At 36.5% G+C, this 12,729-nt stretch overlaps 1 non-coding gene across 1 annotated transcript; it reads right to left on the bottom strand.

The window, feature by feature from the left end:
• Positions 1-6,445: 6,445 nt before the first annotated feature.
• LOC115851580 (U6 spliceosomal RNA) lies at positions 6,446-6,552 on the bottom strand. The gene has a single exon (XR_004038855.1). It is a non-coding gene; the product is annotated as a U6 spliceosomal RNA (small nuclear RNA).
• Between the last annotated feature and the right edge of the window lie 6,177 nt (positions 6,553-12,729).

Here is a 12,729-nt window from a genome sequence, read left to right as displayed (position 1 = left end):
TGCAAATAATAATAATAAGTTAGATTGACTTCCATGTAATAAAAAATTCCAGGTTCTCGCTGGGAAATTTGGGGCACTTGATTGCTAGGGGTACAGATTATACCCTAGTCTGTTAGAGGTAGAGGTAAAATGAATAAGTCATAGTCTGTGGTCCCAGAGCCCCACACCTAGAAGTGAAATTTCAGATAGCAAAAGATGAAAGAAAGGCTAAGTGTTGGAATGAACAGAAAGAAGGCAATTTTGAATTGAGAAAACCCAGCATGGCTTTATAATGAAGAGAAATTTTGAAATGGGCCCTGAAAGAAGAATAAGACTCTAATATGTACAGAGGAAAATGGGAATTTTGTGAATAAAGACAAGGCGGTGTGCATATTCCTCCACCTGTGTGCATGCATAGAAAATTTTCCTGTAAAGGGCCATATAGTAAATATTTTGGGCTCTGAAGTGCTCTTCTTTGGAGTTTGCTTTGCCTTCTATAAATCCTACAGGTGGTCTCTATTGCAACTACTCAACTCTGCAGTGGTGATGGGAAAGCAGCCTAGACAATATGAAAATAATAGGCATGATTGTGTTCCAATAAGACTATTTATAAAATAGATGTCACGTAGCCACAGTTTTCTACCTATAAGCTCCATGAAGACAGTTATTTTTGTCTGTTTTAGTCACTAATTTATTCCAAACACCTAGGCAATGCCTGACACATAGGTCATGGTCAATAAACTTTTTTATTGAGATATAATTGACATATAGCATATTAGTTTCAGGTGTACAACATAATGATTAGATATTTGTATATACTGTGAAGTGATTACCACAATAAGTCTAGTTAACACTTGTTAAATGATGAATAAATGAAAGAAATCAAATGTGAAGCTGAGCAAATAAAAGAGGACCATATCTAAGAACCATTGACTGTCATCCTGAGATGTAGTTTTATATCATAGGTAACAAGAAACCACTGAATGTGTTCCATACCATGGTTATTGTCTGCATTTCAGGATGACATCTGTCAGATAAGCTTGATGGTTTGAAGAGCAAAGGTATGTGAAGCAGAAAGGCTGGCATGTCACAATCATGTAATAGACAAGAGATTCTGAATTAGGACCTGGGATATTGGGCATAAGTAAAATATAGATTTTAGAGACTTAACCTCTAGGATGCAGCCATTGCCAAAGATTAGAGGAAAGAATTTCAGAGGACTCTTGGCAACTAGCAGGAGCATGGCTGGCCCATTCTGTAAATCACAGAAGCCAGAATTCTTTTAAGGAGGAGAAAAAAAAGTCAAATGTATGTAAAAGTGATACACCCACTTGTAAATATAATATCCAGTAGGTCATCAAAAAGTTGGTTTATTAGAAAGTTCTTATCTTAAGAGTTAAATGTAACATACATTCTCATATGATTGTCAGTGAATTCCTCTGCCCATGGTAGACTCTCTTGCAAGGCATTTAGAGGATGGTTCCCAAACTTCTACTTAGGCAACATAGGTCAAAAAGGAAACACATGAAATGAGAGCCAGGGACCTCTATTGAAATCATTTCTATCTTGCATACATTTTTTATCATCATACAAAATTACCTGTTGGATATCTAATTTATTTAAAAGCCTTGGGTTTTTTGTTTGTTTTTTGGTTTGTTCCTTAAGAAGTGATAAAAGTAGCAATTGGCTGGAGTTTTCATGAAGTTTACATTTATGAAGCAGGACATGTTTTGACATTTGAGGTCATGCACTGGACCAAAAATAAAGTTTTAAGTTCTTTGCCGTATGGATCATCAGCGCAGAGGCTAATGACAACTGTCACTGATAAGTGCCTAGTGCCCAAGAAGGAGTCCTCAGGGGACCAAAAGTACATGTAGTTGCAATTTTATTTATGATTCTATTTCTAAAACATTGTTCTCTGTCATCACAATTGCAAGAAGAAACACTGATGAGAATCACAACAAAATTAGGTCACAAATTCAAGAATGAATTTGGTGCTATAGAAGTCAAATAAAGAATAAGTTAGAAATCTAAGCAGGGAATCTAAAGTTCCATGCCCTTGATTCTTCCAGAAGACCATGGTCTGAGCTTCACAACTGTTTGCTCCTTTTTCTAGATTTTCATCATCAAAATGTTATCCTGAATATTCTATTTTCTAGAGAAAAATTATAAATTCAACTTGCTACAGGGACCAAGGAGATAACATCAATGTGGGCAAAGTGGGCCAGAAGTAACAAAATGGCAATGGAGGTCAGAGTGAAAAATACACGTCCATGTGAAAAACTGAGGGATGGGAAACTGTGTTTCAATTCAAGCAGAATGTGGCTTTGTGTCCCTAGCTCTTACAGTTTTTATGCAAGGCAAGACAAATGTATGTTCTGTCTGAAATCTATGAATGTTTAAATGTTGTCAATTAATTAATGTTTTAATGTGTTGGGTCCCAAAAAAATTATATCTATGTGTCCCCAGTTTGCTGTCTCCTGTTTTGAATCATTTTCTTGTGAGAAATCCTTGATGAATTGTTCAATGATTGATCACCAGTAGCTATTGTTTTGAGCAAATGTGTTTATAAAATTTTCATAAGGTCTGATTTAGGGAAGAACAGAAAATTATCATGATAGATTAAAGAACAGAGAATTATTATGATAGCTAACACTTTTATTGAACTATGTGTCATGTGTTTTAAGAACTTCAGTATAGTAACATCTTTAATCCTCAGAACAGCCTTGCTAGTAGGGGACTATTAGATGAAGAAATTGAGGCATAGAGAGATTATATAATTCATACAGCTTGAAAGTGGCAAATCCCCAAGTTGAATGCCAGTAGAATAAGTCCAGTTTCTGTGCTCTAGCCTCTGTACATCCTGGCATGTATTAATCCTGGGATGGCAGAAAGGCACTCAGCCTATTGGATCTTAGTTTTCTTATTGCTAAAATGGGAGTTTATAACTATCTACCCCTTGCGGTTGTTGTGTGGATAAAATTAGACAATATAAATGAGGTTCTTGTATACTACCAAGTGTTATTTAAACATAAGATGTTGGGCTTCCCTGGTGGCGCAGTGGTTAAGAGTCCGCCTGCCAATGCAGGGGACACGGGTTCGTGCCCCAGTCCGGGAAGATCCCACATGCCGCAGGGTGGCTAGGCCTGTGAGCCATGGCCACTGAGCCTGCACGTCCGGAGCCTGTGCTCCGCAATGGGAGAGGCCACAGCAGTGAGAGGCCCGCATACCGCAAAAAAAAAAATTAAAAAAAAAAATAAGATGTTATGAACAATTTGGTGTAAGGTTCTTAGCATTGTGGTATTGTATTTTATAATAACTATAAATGGATTATAATCTTTAAAAATTATGAATCACTATGCTGTACACCTTAAACTTATATAATATTGTACACCAACTCTACCTCAATTTTTAAAAAAATGATTATCTCTGGGTGATAGGGTTACAGGTGATTTTTATTTTCTGTTTTCACAAGTCTCTGGATGCTTACAATGACTATATCTGACTTAAAATAAATAGAAACACAATTAAAAAAAAAAGACCAAAGGCTATGTCACCATGCTTTATTAAAACAGCTATTATCATCTTTGCAATTCTGCCGCCAAAGTATGGCATAGCAAGTTGGTGAGAGATCATTCTGTGTTTGACTTGATCTTCTTGTTCTGATGGCATCCTTAGATTACTAAATGTTTTAAATAGGTGCTGAATATGCAGGGAAATTGAATGTGGCAACTTGTGTAGGTACAGAGACATAAAAGAACATAATCAGGCTGTTTAATATTTTTTGCTTAGTGGGTTTTTACCACCCTGCCACTACCAGCTATTTGAGTTACCAACGACTGAAGAAGTGTCAGGATGCTATCTACAGTTTTGTACCCCTCATTCAGGATCTTGAATGTAATAGCCCACTGTATATATCAGAATCATCTTTTACAAGTTGACAATCTGTAGGTCTTTTAGTAATTATTTCTGCTGTACTATACTACATATGTAACCATGTTGATTTGCTTTAAAGAGAAAACTGAATTACTAATCAATAGAAAGTAGCTAGGGTGTTATTATTCTTACTGCTTTCTGAGGGTAATATTTTGCCAAGGACTGAGGAGAAGAAAAAAAAAACCAGTTGAACTTCCAGCTCTACTCAATGTGCTAAGACTCAACTGTATCAATTATAGAGCAAATACCAGGAAAGGGTGAGAATATTTTTTAATGAGCTTCTGATGTCTCAGCCAGGGGAAACTGACAATTTAAATAGAGTCAGTTTTTTGAGATAGCTAGGCTGACAACATACTTAAATGGTTATCTACAGGGTTGTCATCCAAGACAGCTCACCCAGATGACTGGGCACAGCAGGAGGAATCCCACGACAGTGGGAGGGTTGGCATAGAGTTGGCCTCTTAAAGCCTTCCCACCAGCTCCAATGAGAATGACAACTGAAATGAGCTAATGTGGTAAACTACTTAGCTCAGTGCCTGGCACATAGCATGCACTCAGTGACGGCTGTGGTTATTATTAACTCAAGAAGCTAGAAACATAGACCAGGTCATCTGAAAAACAAGAATAACAACATTTAGTCATAAGGCAAGATTTTGAGCTAAGTGACTGTCAGAAAGGGGCATTGTGACTCTTTGTGGAATGTGAACAATTATTTTATTTTTAAAAAAGAAAAAAACGTACTCACTTTTAAGGTGGTAAACTAGCCTTGCAGTTCAGATGATGAGTACTTTATACTCTCTGCAGTAGATGGCAAAGATGGCCAGGATAAGTTACCTTCCTGCATCCACACTCTGTAATGTGCATTGTCCCGTTTCCTTCCTCCACCAAGAAGTGAGCTTCTTTTCCCACCCCTTCAATCTGGTCTAGCTGTACTATTTCTGAGATTCATTCTTAAGAGACTTAAACATTTCACGTCCTCTCTTGGAAACTCACTTCTGCCACCTAAGCAGCCTCCACTGACCTGTTGAGGCTGTGAGGGCAGTGAACTTAGCTGAGGATGACCTTTACAGCCAACCTGCCAGTTGACCTTAGATACTTGGAAGAGCTTAGCCCAGGCTGGAAGGACCACTCAACGGAGTCCAACCCAGAACTATAAGCTAAATAAATGTTTACCTGCTTAAACCACTAAGTTTTAGGATGGTTTGTTTTCCAACAAAAGCTGATGATCTGTTCTCAAACTGGAGAAGGCAGTGAAACTGAGTTTACACTCCATAGTAGGCTGAGTCCGTGATAAGCCCTCACCTTCCACAGTCAGGGACAGATCATCACTACTAGACACTGGCCAAGAATGGTCTCTTAATTTTAAAGGGGCAGTAAATACCGTTCTGTTATTGATCCAGGTGTGTCAATTACTAGACTAGAGACAAAGAAGTTCTGAGAATGTTGAATAGAGAGGTTGCAGATTTCTTCACTCAGAAGGCTTGGATATTCTTAGAGAGAGACACACTTCAAATTAGTCATAACTTGACGCGAACAGTGACACTGAAAATAGTAACTGGAGATGAAGCTAGGTTCATTGATTTGTAAAACTGAGCATATATGTGTTTCTCAGTGTGCATTCCTCCTCCTTCAGAGTCATTGGGGATAAACTAAAGCATCAAATTAATGGGAAAACACAATATAGTTCTACTTATTCAATGATGTTTCTATTTTTACTGAATTTAACTATAGGGATAGGTTGTGTTAGTTTGTAAAGTCTACCATAAAAAGTATCACAGACTGCAGAGTTTAAACAAGAGATACTTATTTTCTTACAGTTCTGGAGACTAGAATTTCAAGATCAAGGTGTCAGAGGAGTTGGTTCCTTCTAAGGCCTCTCTCCTTGTCTTGTAGACGGCTATCTTCTGCCTGAGTTTTCACGTCATTTTCCATCTATAAGTGTCTGTGTTCAAATTTCCTTTTCTTGTGAAGACACCAGCCATATTGAATTAGAGCCCATCCTAGTGACCTCATTTTAAATTATTACCTCTTTAACGACTATCTCCAAAACAGTCACATCCTGAAATTCAACATATGACTTTTGAGGGGCACAGGGAAAACTGACAAAGTAAATATTAAATGCACAGCCAAAAATGCTAAAAAGAATGAAATGGTCTAAAACTCCTCAATGTGAAACTATAAATGGCTTTGATTTTTAAGACTTGGGTAATTTCAACACACATTATTTGTTCCACAAAGCAGAATACAATGAATCTTATTTTCTACATAAGACAAGAGATAATAAACACTGTAAATACTTAAACAGACTTGGTAGAGAAGAACACGTTATCACCTTTTTTATTTTTGTATTTTTTGGGGGGGGGGGTACGCGGGCCTCTCACTGTTGTGGCCTCTCCCGTTGCGGAGCAACAGGCTCCGGACGCACAGGCTCAGCGGCCATGGCTCACGGGCCCAGCCGCTCCGCGGCATGTGGGATCTTCCCGGACCGGGGCACGAACCCGTGTCCCCTGCATCAGCAGGCGGACTCTCAAAAAATATGGAACGCTTCACGAATTTGCGTGTCATCCTTGCGCAGGGGCCATGCTAATCTTCTCTGTATCGTTCCAATTTTAGTATATGTGCTGCCAAAGCAAGCACTATTTTTGTATTTTTTAAATAAATTATATTTAGGCATAATTTACATACAATAAAATGTACCTATTCAAAATGTAGAGTTCTATGACTTTTGTGCGACTACCATCACAGTCAAGATATAGAACATTTCCATCACCCCAAAAGTCCCCTCATGCCCCTCTGAGATCAATCCTCTCATCCTTGCTACCAAGAAACCACTGAGCTGAGACTGCTTGTTTTAGACTTTCATGTAAATGGAAGCATAAAGTATGTGTTCTTTTGTGAAGTGTCTATTCAAACCTTCTGCTTGTTTTTTACTGTGTTGTTTGTCTTATTATGGAGTTGTGATATTTACTTGTATGTCTGAACCATTTGTAAGACATACGTATTGTGAATATTTTCTCCCAGTCTATGACTTGCCTTTTCATTTTCTTAAAATTGTCTTTTGAAGAACAGAAGTTTTTAATTTTTATTAAGTTCAGTGTCTCAACTTTTTCTTGTTTGGTTGTATGTTTGCATTCTAAATTATAAATATTTTTATTCTATTATTTCTTCTAGAAGTTACATAGTTTTATCTTTTGCATTTGGGTCTATGATCCATTTTGTATAAGTTTCGTGGAAAATATGAAGGTTTATGGATTTACAATTGCTCCAGATCCATTGTTGAGAGGACCATCTTTTCCCCATCGAATTACCTTGGCACCTTTGTGAAAAATCAATTGACCATAACGTGTGGGTCTAATTCTGGATTCTCTACTCTGTTCTATGGACTCATATGTCTCTCCCTATACCAATATTGCACAGTCTGAATTATTGTAGATTTATAGTAAGTCTTAAAATGAGGTAATGTAAGACCTACAAATTACAGTTTCTTTTAATCTGTGAACAAGGCTGCTGGCATTTTGGTTGAGCTTATGTTGAATCTTCAGATCAGTTCAGGGAGAATTGACATTATAGCAATATTGAGTCCTCTAATCTATGATCATGGTATATCTTTCCATTCAATCAGAACTTCTTTAATTTCTCTCAGCAATATTTTGTAGTTTTCCATGTATGGGTCTTACATGTAACAAATTTTGTTTCATTAATCTCTAAGTATTTTATATTTTTTAATGTTAATGTAAATGGTAGAAATATTAATTTTTTTTTTTTTTTTTTTTTTTTTTTTTTTTGCGGTACGCGGGCCTCTCACTGCCGTGGATCACAGGCTCCGGACGTGCAGGCCCAGCGGCCATGACCCATGGGCCCAGCCGCTCCGCGGCACACAGGATTCGCCTGGACCGGGGCACGAACCCGTGTCCCCTGCATCATCAGGCGGACTCCCAACCACTGAGCCACCAGGGAAGCCTGAGATATTACTATCTTTATATCAATATATTTACCTTGTATTCTTCAGCTTTGTTAAATTCACTTACTATTGCTAGTAGATTTTTTTTTTAATTCCTTAGGATTCACAACAAACACAATCATTCTGTCTATGAATAAGGACAATTTTAGTTCTTCCTTTCCAATTTGTAGGCCTTTTATTTCTTCGTATTACTTTCATTGCACTGGCTAGGACCTCTGATATGACGTTGAACAGAACTGATAAAGGTGTGCATCCTTGCCTTTTTCCTGACCTAGAGGGAAAGTGTTCAACTTTTTTTTATTATTCATTATGGTGTTTGTTGTAGAATGTTTTGGGTTTTTGGTTTGGGGTTTTGATGGGTATTTTTATCAGGTTGATGAAGTTCCTTCTATTCCTAGCGTGTTGAAAGGTTTTTTTTTTCTTTTGATCATGAATGAATGCTGAATTTTGTCAAATTGCTTCTCTGCATCTACTGAGAATCTCCTATGACTCTCCTAATAGAGTGAGTTGCATTGAATGATTTTTAAATAAGACTTTAGTTTTTAGGGAAGTTTCCGATTCACAGAGAAATTTAGAGAAAGGTACAGAGAATTCCCATATGTCTCCTGTCCCCACATGTGCACAGCCTCCCCTCTTATAAACATTCCCCACCAGAGTGGTACATTTGTTTACAATTGATGAACTACATTGACACATAATAATCAAGCTAATTCCATAGTCTATATTACAGTTCATTTTTGGTATTGTATATTCTGTGGGTTTGGATAAATATATGTTAAAATCTATTATTATGGTATCATACAGAGTATTTTCACTACCCTAAGAATCCTCCATGATTTGTCTATTCATCCATTCTTGCCCTCCCAACACTCAACAATTGATCTTTTCATTATTGCCATAGCTTTGTCTTTTCCAAAATGTCACATGGTTGAATTAAACAGTAAGTTTTTTTTTTTCAGGTTGCCTTCTTTCACTGAGTAATATAATATGCTTTTCATGCGTGATAGCCCATTTATTTTTATCACCGGACAATTTTTATTGCCTGGATCTACCACACTTTATCCACAGACTGAAGAACATCTAGGTCGCTTCCAAGATTTGGAAATTATGGATAAAGCTCTTGCAAAAATCTGCAAGTCTGTGCCTATATTTATTTATTTATTTATGAATTTGAGTGTCCAGTTGTTCCAGCATCATTTGTTGAAAAGGTTTCTTTTGCTCCATTGTATGGCCTTTGCTTCTTTGCCAAAAATCAGTTGAATATATTTATGTGAGTCTGTTTCTGGTCTGTCTATTCTGTTCCATTCATTTACTTGTCCATTCTTTTCCCAGTATTATACTGTTTTGATTACTGTATCTTTATAGTAAGTCTTGAAATAAAGTAGTGTCAGTCCTCCAATTTTCTCTCCTCTATTGGTATTGTGTTGGCTATTCTGTGTGTTTTGCATCTTCATATAAGATTTAAAATAAGTTTGTTAATGTCCACATAATAACTTGCTGGATTTTGATTGGGATTGTATACAATCAGTAGATCATTTGGGGAGAACTGATATCTTGACAATATTGAACGTTTCTCTCCATGAATGTGGAATAGCCCTGTATTTATTTAGCTCTTCTTTGACATTTTTATCAAATATCAAAAAATTTGTAGTTTTCCACATACAGATCTTGTACATATTTTGTAAGATTTATATCTAATTATTTTTGAGGGTCACTAATACAAATGATATTGTGTTTTTAATTCCATTTGTTCATTGTTGATATACAGCAAAGCAAGTGACTTTTGTATATTAATCTTGCTTCCTGCAACTTTGTTATAATTGCTTATTAGTTCCAGGAGTTTTTTTAATGGATTCTTTTACCTTTCTCATTGATGATCATGTCATCTGAAACAAAGACAGTTTTATTTCTTCATTCCCAATAGGTATACATTTTATTTTCTTCTCTTATCTTATTGCATTCACGAGGACTTCCAGTGTGATGTTGAAAAGCAACCATGAGAGGGGACATTCTTGCCTTGTTCCTAATCTTAGTGGAAAGTTTCAAGTTTCTCATAATTAAGCATAATGTTAGATGTATCAGTTTCTTTTCCAAAACATACTGTGGGTTAACAGAAGGCCAATCCTGCTTTTAAGTTAAAAATCTGTTGTAAATTTAGCTTTTAGGATTATTTGGCAGCTTAAATGTCTTTGCTTGTTGTTATTGAGGTTTTTTTGTTGTTGTTTTGTTTTGTTTTCCAGCAGAGAAATCTGACTTAAAAATCTTATGGCAGAGGAAAGAAGTTACGTCTATGCACTAGGCTGAGCATTGTACAACTGGCATTTTGCAAGCTAAACTGTGCTGGGATATCACGATATCTGCTCTACCTCTTATGGGAGTCTAAAATAAGCCAGTTCACTCATATTTATATTCATGGAGTCCTTATTATTTCACAGGTGATTATTTTACATAAATAAATAAGACACAGGTTGGCCATCAATGAGCTTTTGGACTAGTGGAGAAGACTAAGATGTTAAAAACAACAAAGAAACAGGTCCATAAAATGCTATGAGGGTAAATTTAAAATAGTTGCAAATTCTTTGCCACTCTTCCTATCAATAAGTAGAAATCTATTTCCCCTCCCATTGATTCTGAGTAGGCTCAGTTAGCCTGCCTAGTAGAACAGTCATACTACTCTGTGCCAGCTTCCAAACTTAGACCTTAAGAGAATGGTAACCTCCACTTCTGTCCTTTGGTCACTTGCTGTTGGAACCCAGCTGTCATGCCATGACAAAGCCCATGCGGAAAAAACAAGACCTGCAACAAAGCCTCAGCTGATATTCCAGCCACATCCAGTATCAACTGGCCAGCCATGTGAGTGAGGGGACCTTGGAAATGAGTTCCATGATGGAGTGGAGATAAACCATTCCTGCCGAGCTCTGTCCAAATCACAGATCATGGGCAAAATAAATGAAAGTTATTGTTTTAAGCCATAAAGTTTTTGGTGGATAAATAACCAGATATCTGTAAATTTCTATGAGGGAAATATTCTGGCAACCATGAGAGCAACTATAGTAGACATCTGACCTCTTACCTTCTCTGAAGTTTTAACAAAAATTGCTCTCATAAAGCAGTATATACATACATATATATAATTTACTCTATTAAAAGGTAAAGACTCTCAGATTAAAAGAGTATCATTGTATCATTGAACAGACATTTGTAAAAAAAAATTTTTTTATATATCACAAATGTTTGGGCATGTCTACATGAATCTAGATTGCTATTTAGTTCTTCAAATACTTCTTACACTCAGTCATGTCACCTTTTTTTGGATCCGTATTATCCTGAAGATGTTATGAGTTTTTATAGGTATAAATTTTCCTATTGCTATATCTTATTTATAAATTACAACATTTTATTATTATGAATATACTTCTCTCTTTGTTAAATTTTACCTTTTTTTAAACTGCATTTTCCTGGTCCATCTTCTCTCAGTCCTTTTCCCAAGAGTTTATCTCTCAAAAGCAATATATTGTTAGACTTTTTTGTAATCTGACAGTTTAATCATAGAAAAATTTGTTTATACTTGTTATGATTAATACATTTCATTTTATGCTTTCCTCTGTTTCATTAAATAGGTAAGGAGTGTTTAGCTTTTCCTTCATTTCAAGTAATCTCAAAAGAACTAGAAATAGTACGTGACAACTTTTTAACAATTTTTTTAACATCTTTATTGGAGTATAATTGCTTTACAATGGTGTGTTAGTTTCTGCTGTATGACAAAGTGAATCAGCTATACGTATACATATATCGCCTTATCCCCTCCCTCTTGCGTCTCCCTCCCACCCTGCCTGTCCCACCCCTCTAGGTGGTCACAAAGCACCGAGCTGATCTCTCTGTTCTATGCAGCTGCTTCCCACTAGTTATCTACTTTACATGAGAGAGTGTATATATGTCCATGCCACCCTCTCACTTCGTCCCAGCTTACACTTGCCCCTCCCTGTGTCCTCATGTCTATTCTCTATGTCTGAGTCTTTATTCTTGTCCTGCCCTAGGTTCTTCAGAACCTTTTTTTTTTTTTTTTAGATTCCATATATATGTGTTAGCATATGGTATTTGTTTTTCTCTTTCTGACTTACTTCACTCTGTATGATAGCCTCTAGGTCCCTCACCACAAATAACTCAATTTTGTTTCTTTTTATGGCTGAGTAATATTCCATTGTATATATGTACCACATCTTCTTTAACCATTCATCTGTTGATGGACACTTAGGTTGCTTCCATGTCCTGGCTATTGTAAATAGAGCCACAATGAACATTGTGGTACATGACTCTTTTTGAATTATTATTTTCTCAGGGTGTATGCCCAGTAGTGGGATTGCTGGGTCATATGGTAGTTCTATTTTTAGTTTTTAAGGAGCCTCCATACTGATCTCCACAGTGTCTGCATCAATTTACATTCCCACCAACAGTATATGAGGGTTCCCTGTTCTCCACACCCTCTCCAGCATTGTTTATAGATTTTTTTGATGATGGCCATTCTGACCGGTGTGAGGTGATACCTCATTGTAGTTTTGATTTGCATTTCTCTAATGATTAGTGATGTTGATCATCCTTTCATGTGTTTGTTGGCAATCTGTATATCTTCTTTGAAGAAATATCTATTTAGATCTTCTGCCCATTTTTGGATTGGGTTCTTTGTTTTTTCCATATTGAACTGCATGAGCTTCTTGTATATTTTGGAGATTAATCCTTTGCCAGTTGCTTCATTTGCAAATATTTTCTCCCATTCTGAAGGTTGTCTTTTCATCTTTTTTATGGTTTCCTTCGCTGTGCAAAAGCTTTTAAGTTTCATTAGGTCCCATTTGTCT

Source organism: Globicephala melas, chromosome 14 (assembly GCF_963455315.2).
Source record: "Globicephala melas chromosome 14, mGloMel1.2, whole genome shotgun sequence".
NCBI lineage: Eukaryota > Metazoa > Chordata > Mammalia > Artiodactyla > Delphinidae > Globicephala > Globicephala melas.
The sequence above is the reverse complement of the archived record's forward strand: the minus strand, read 5'-3'. Positions and strand labels throughout refer to the sequence as shown.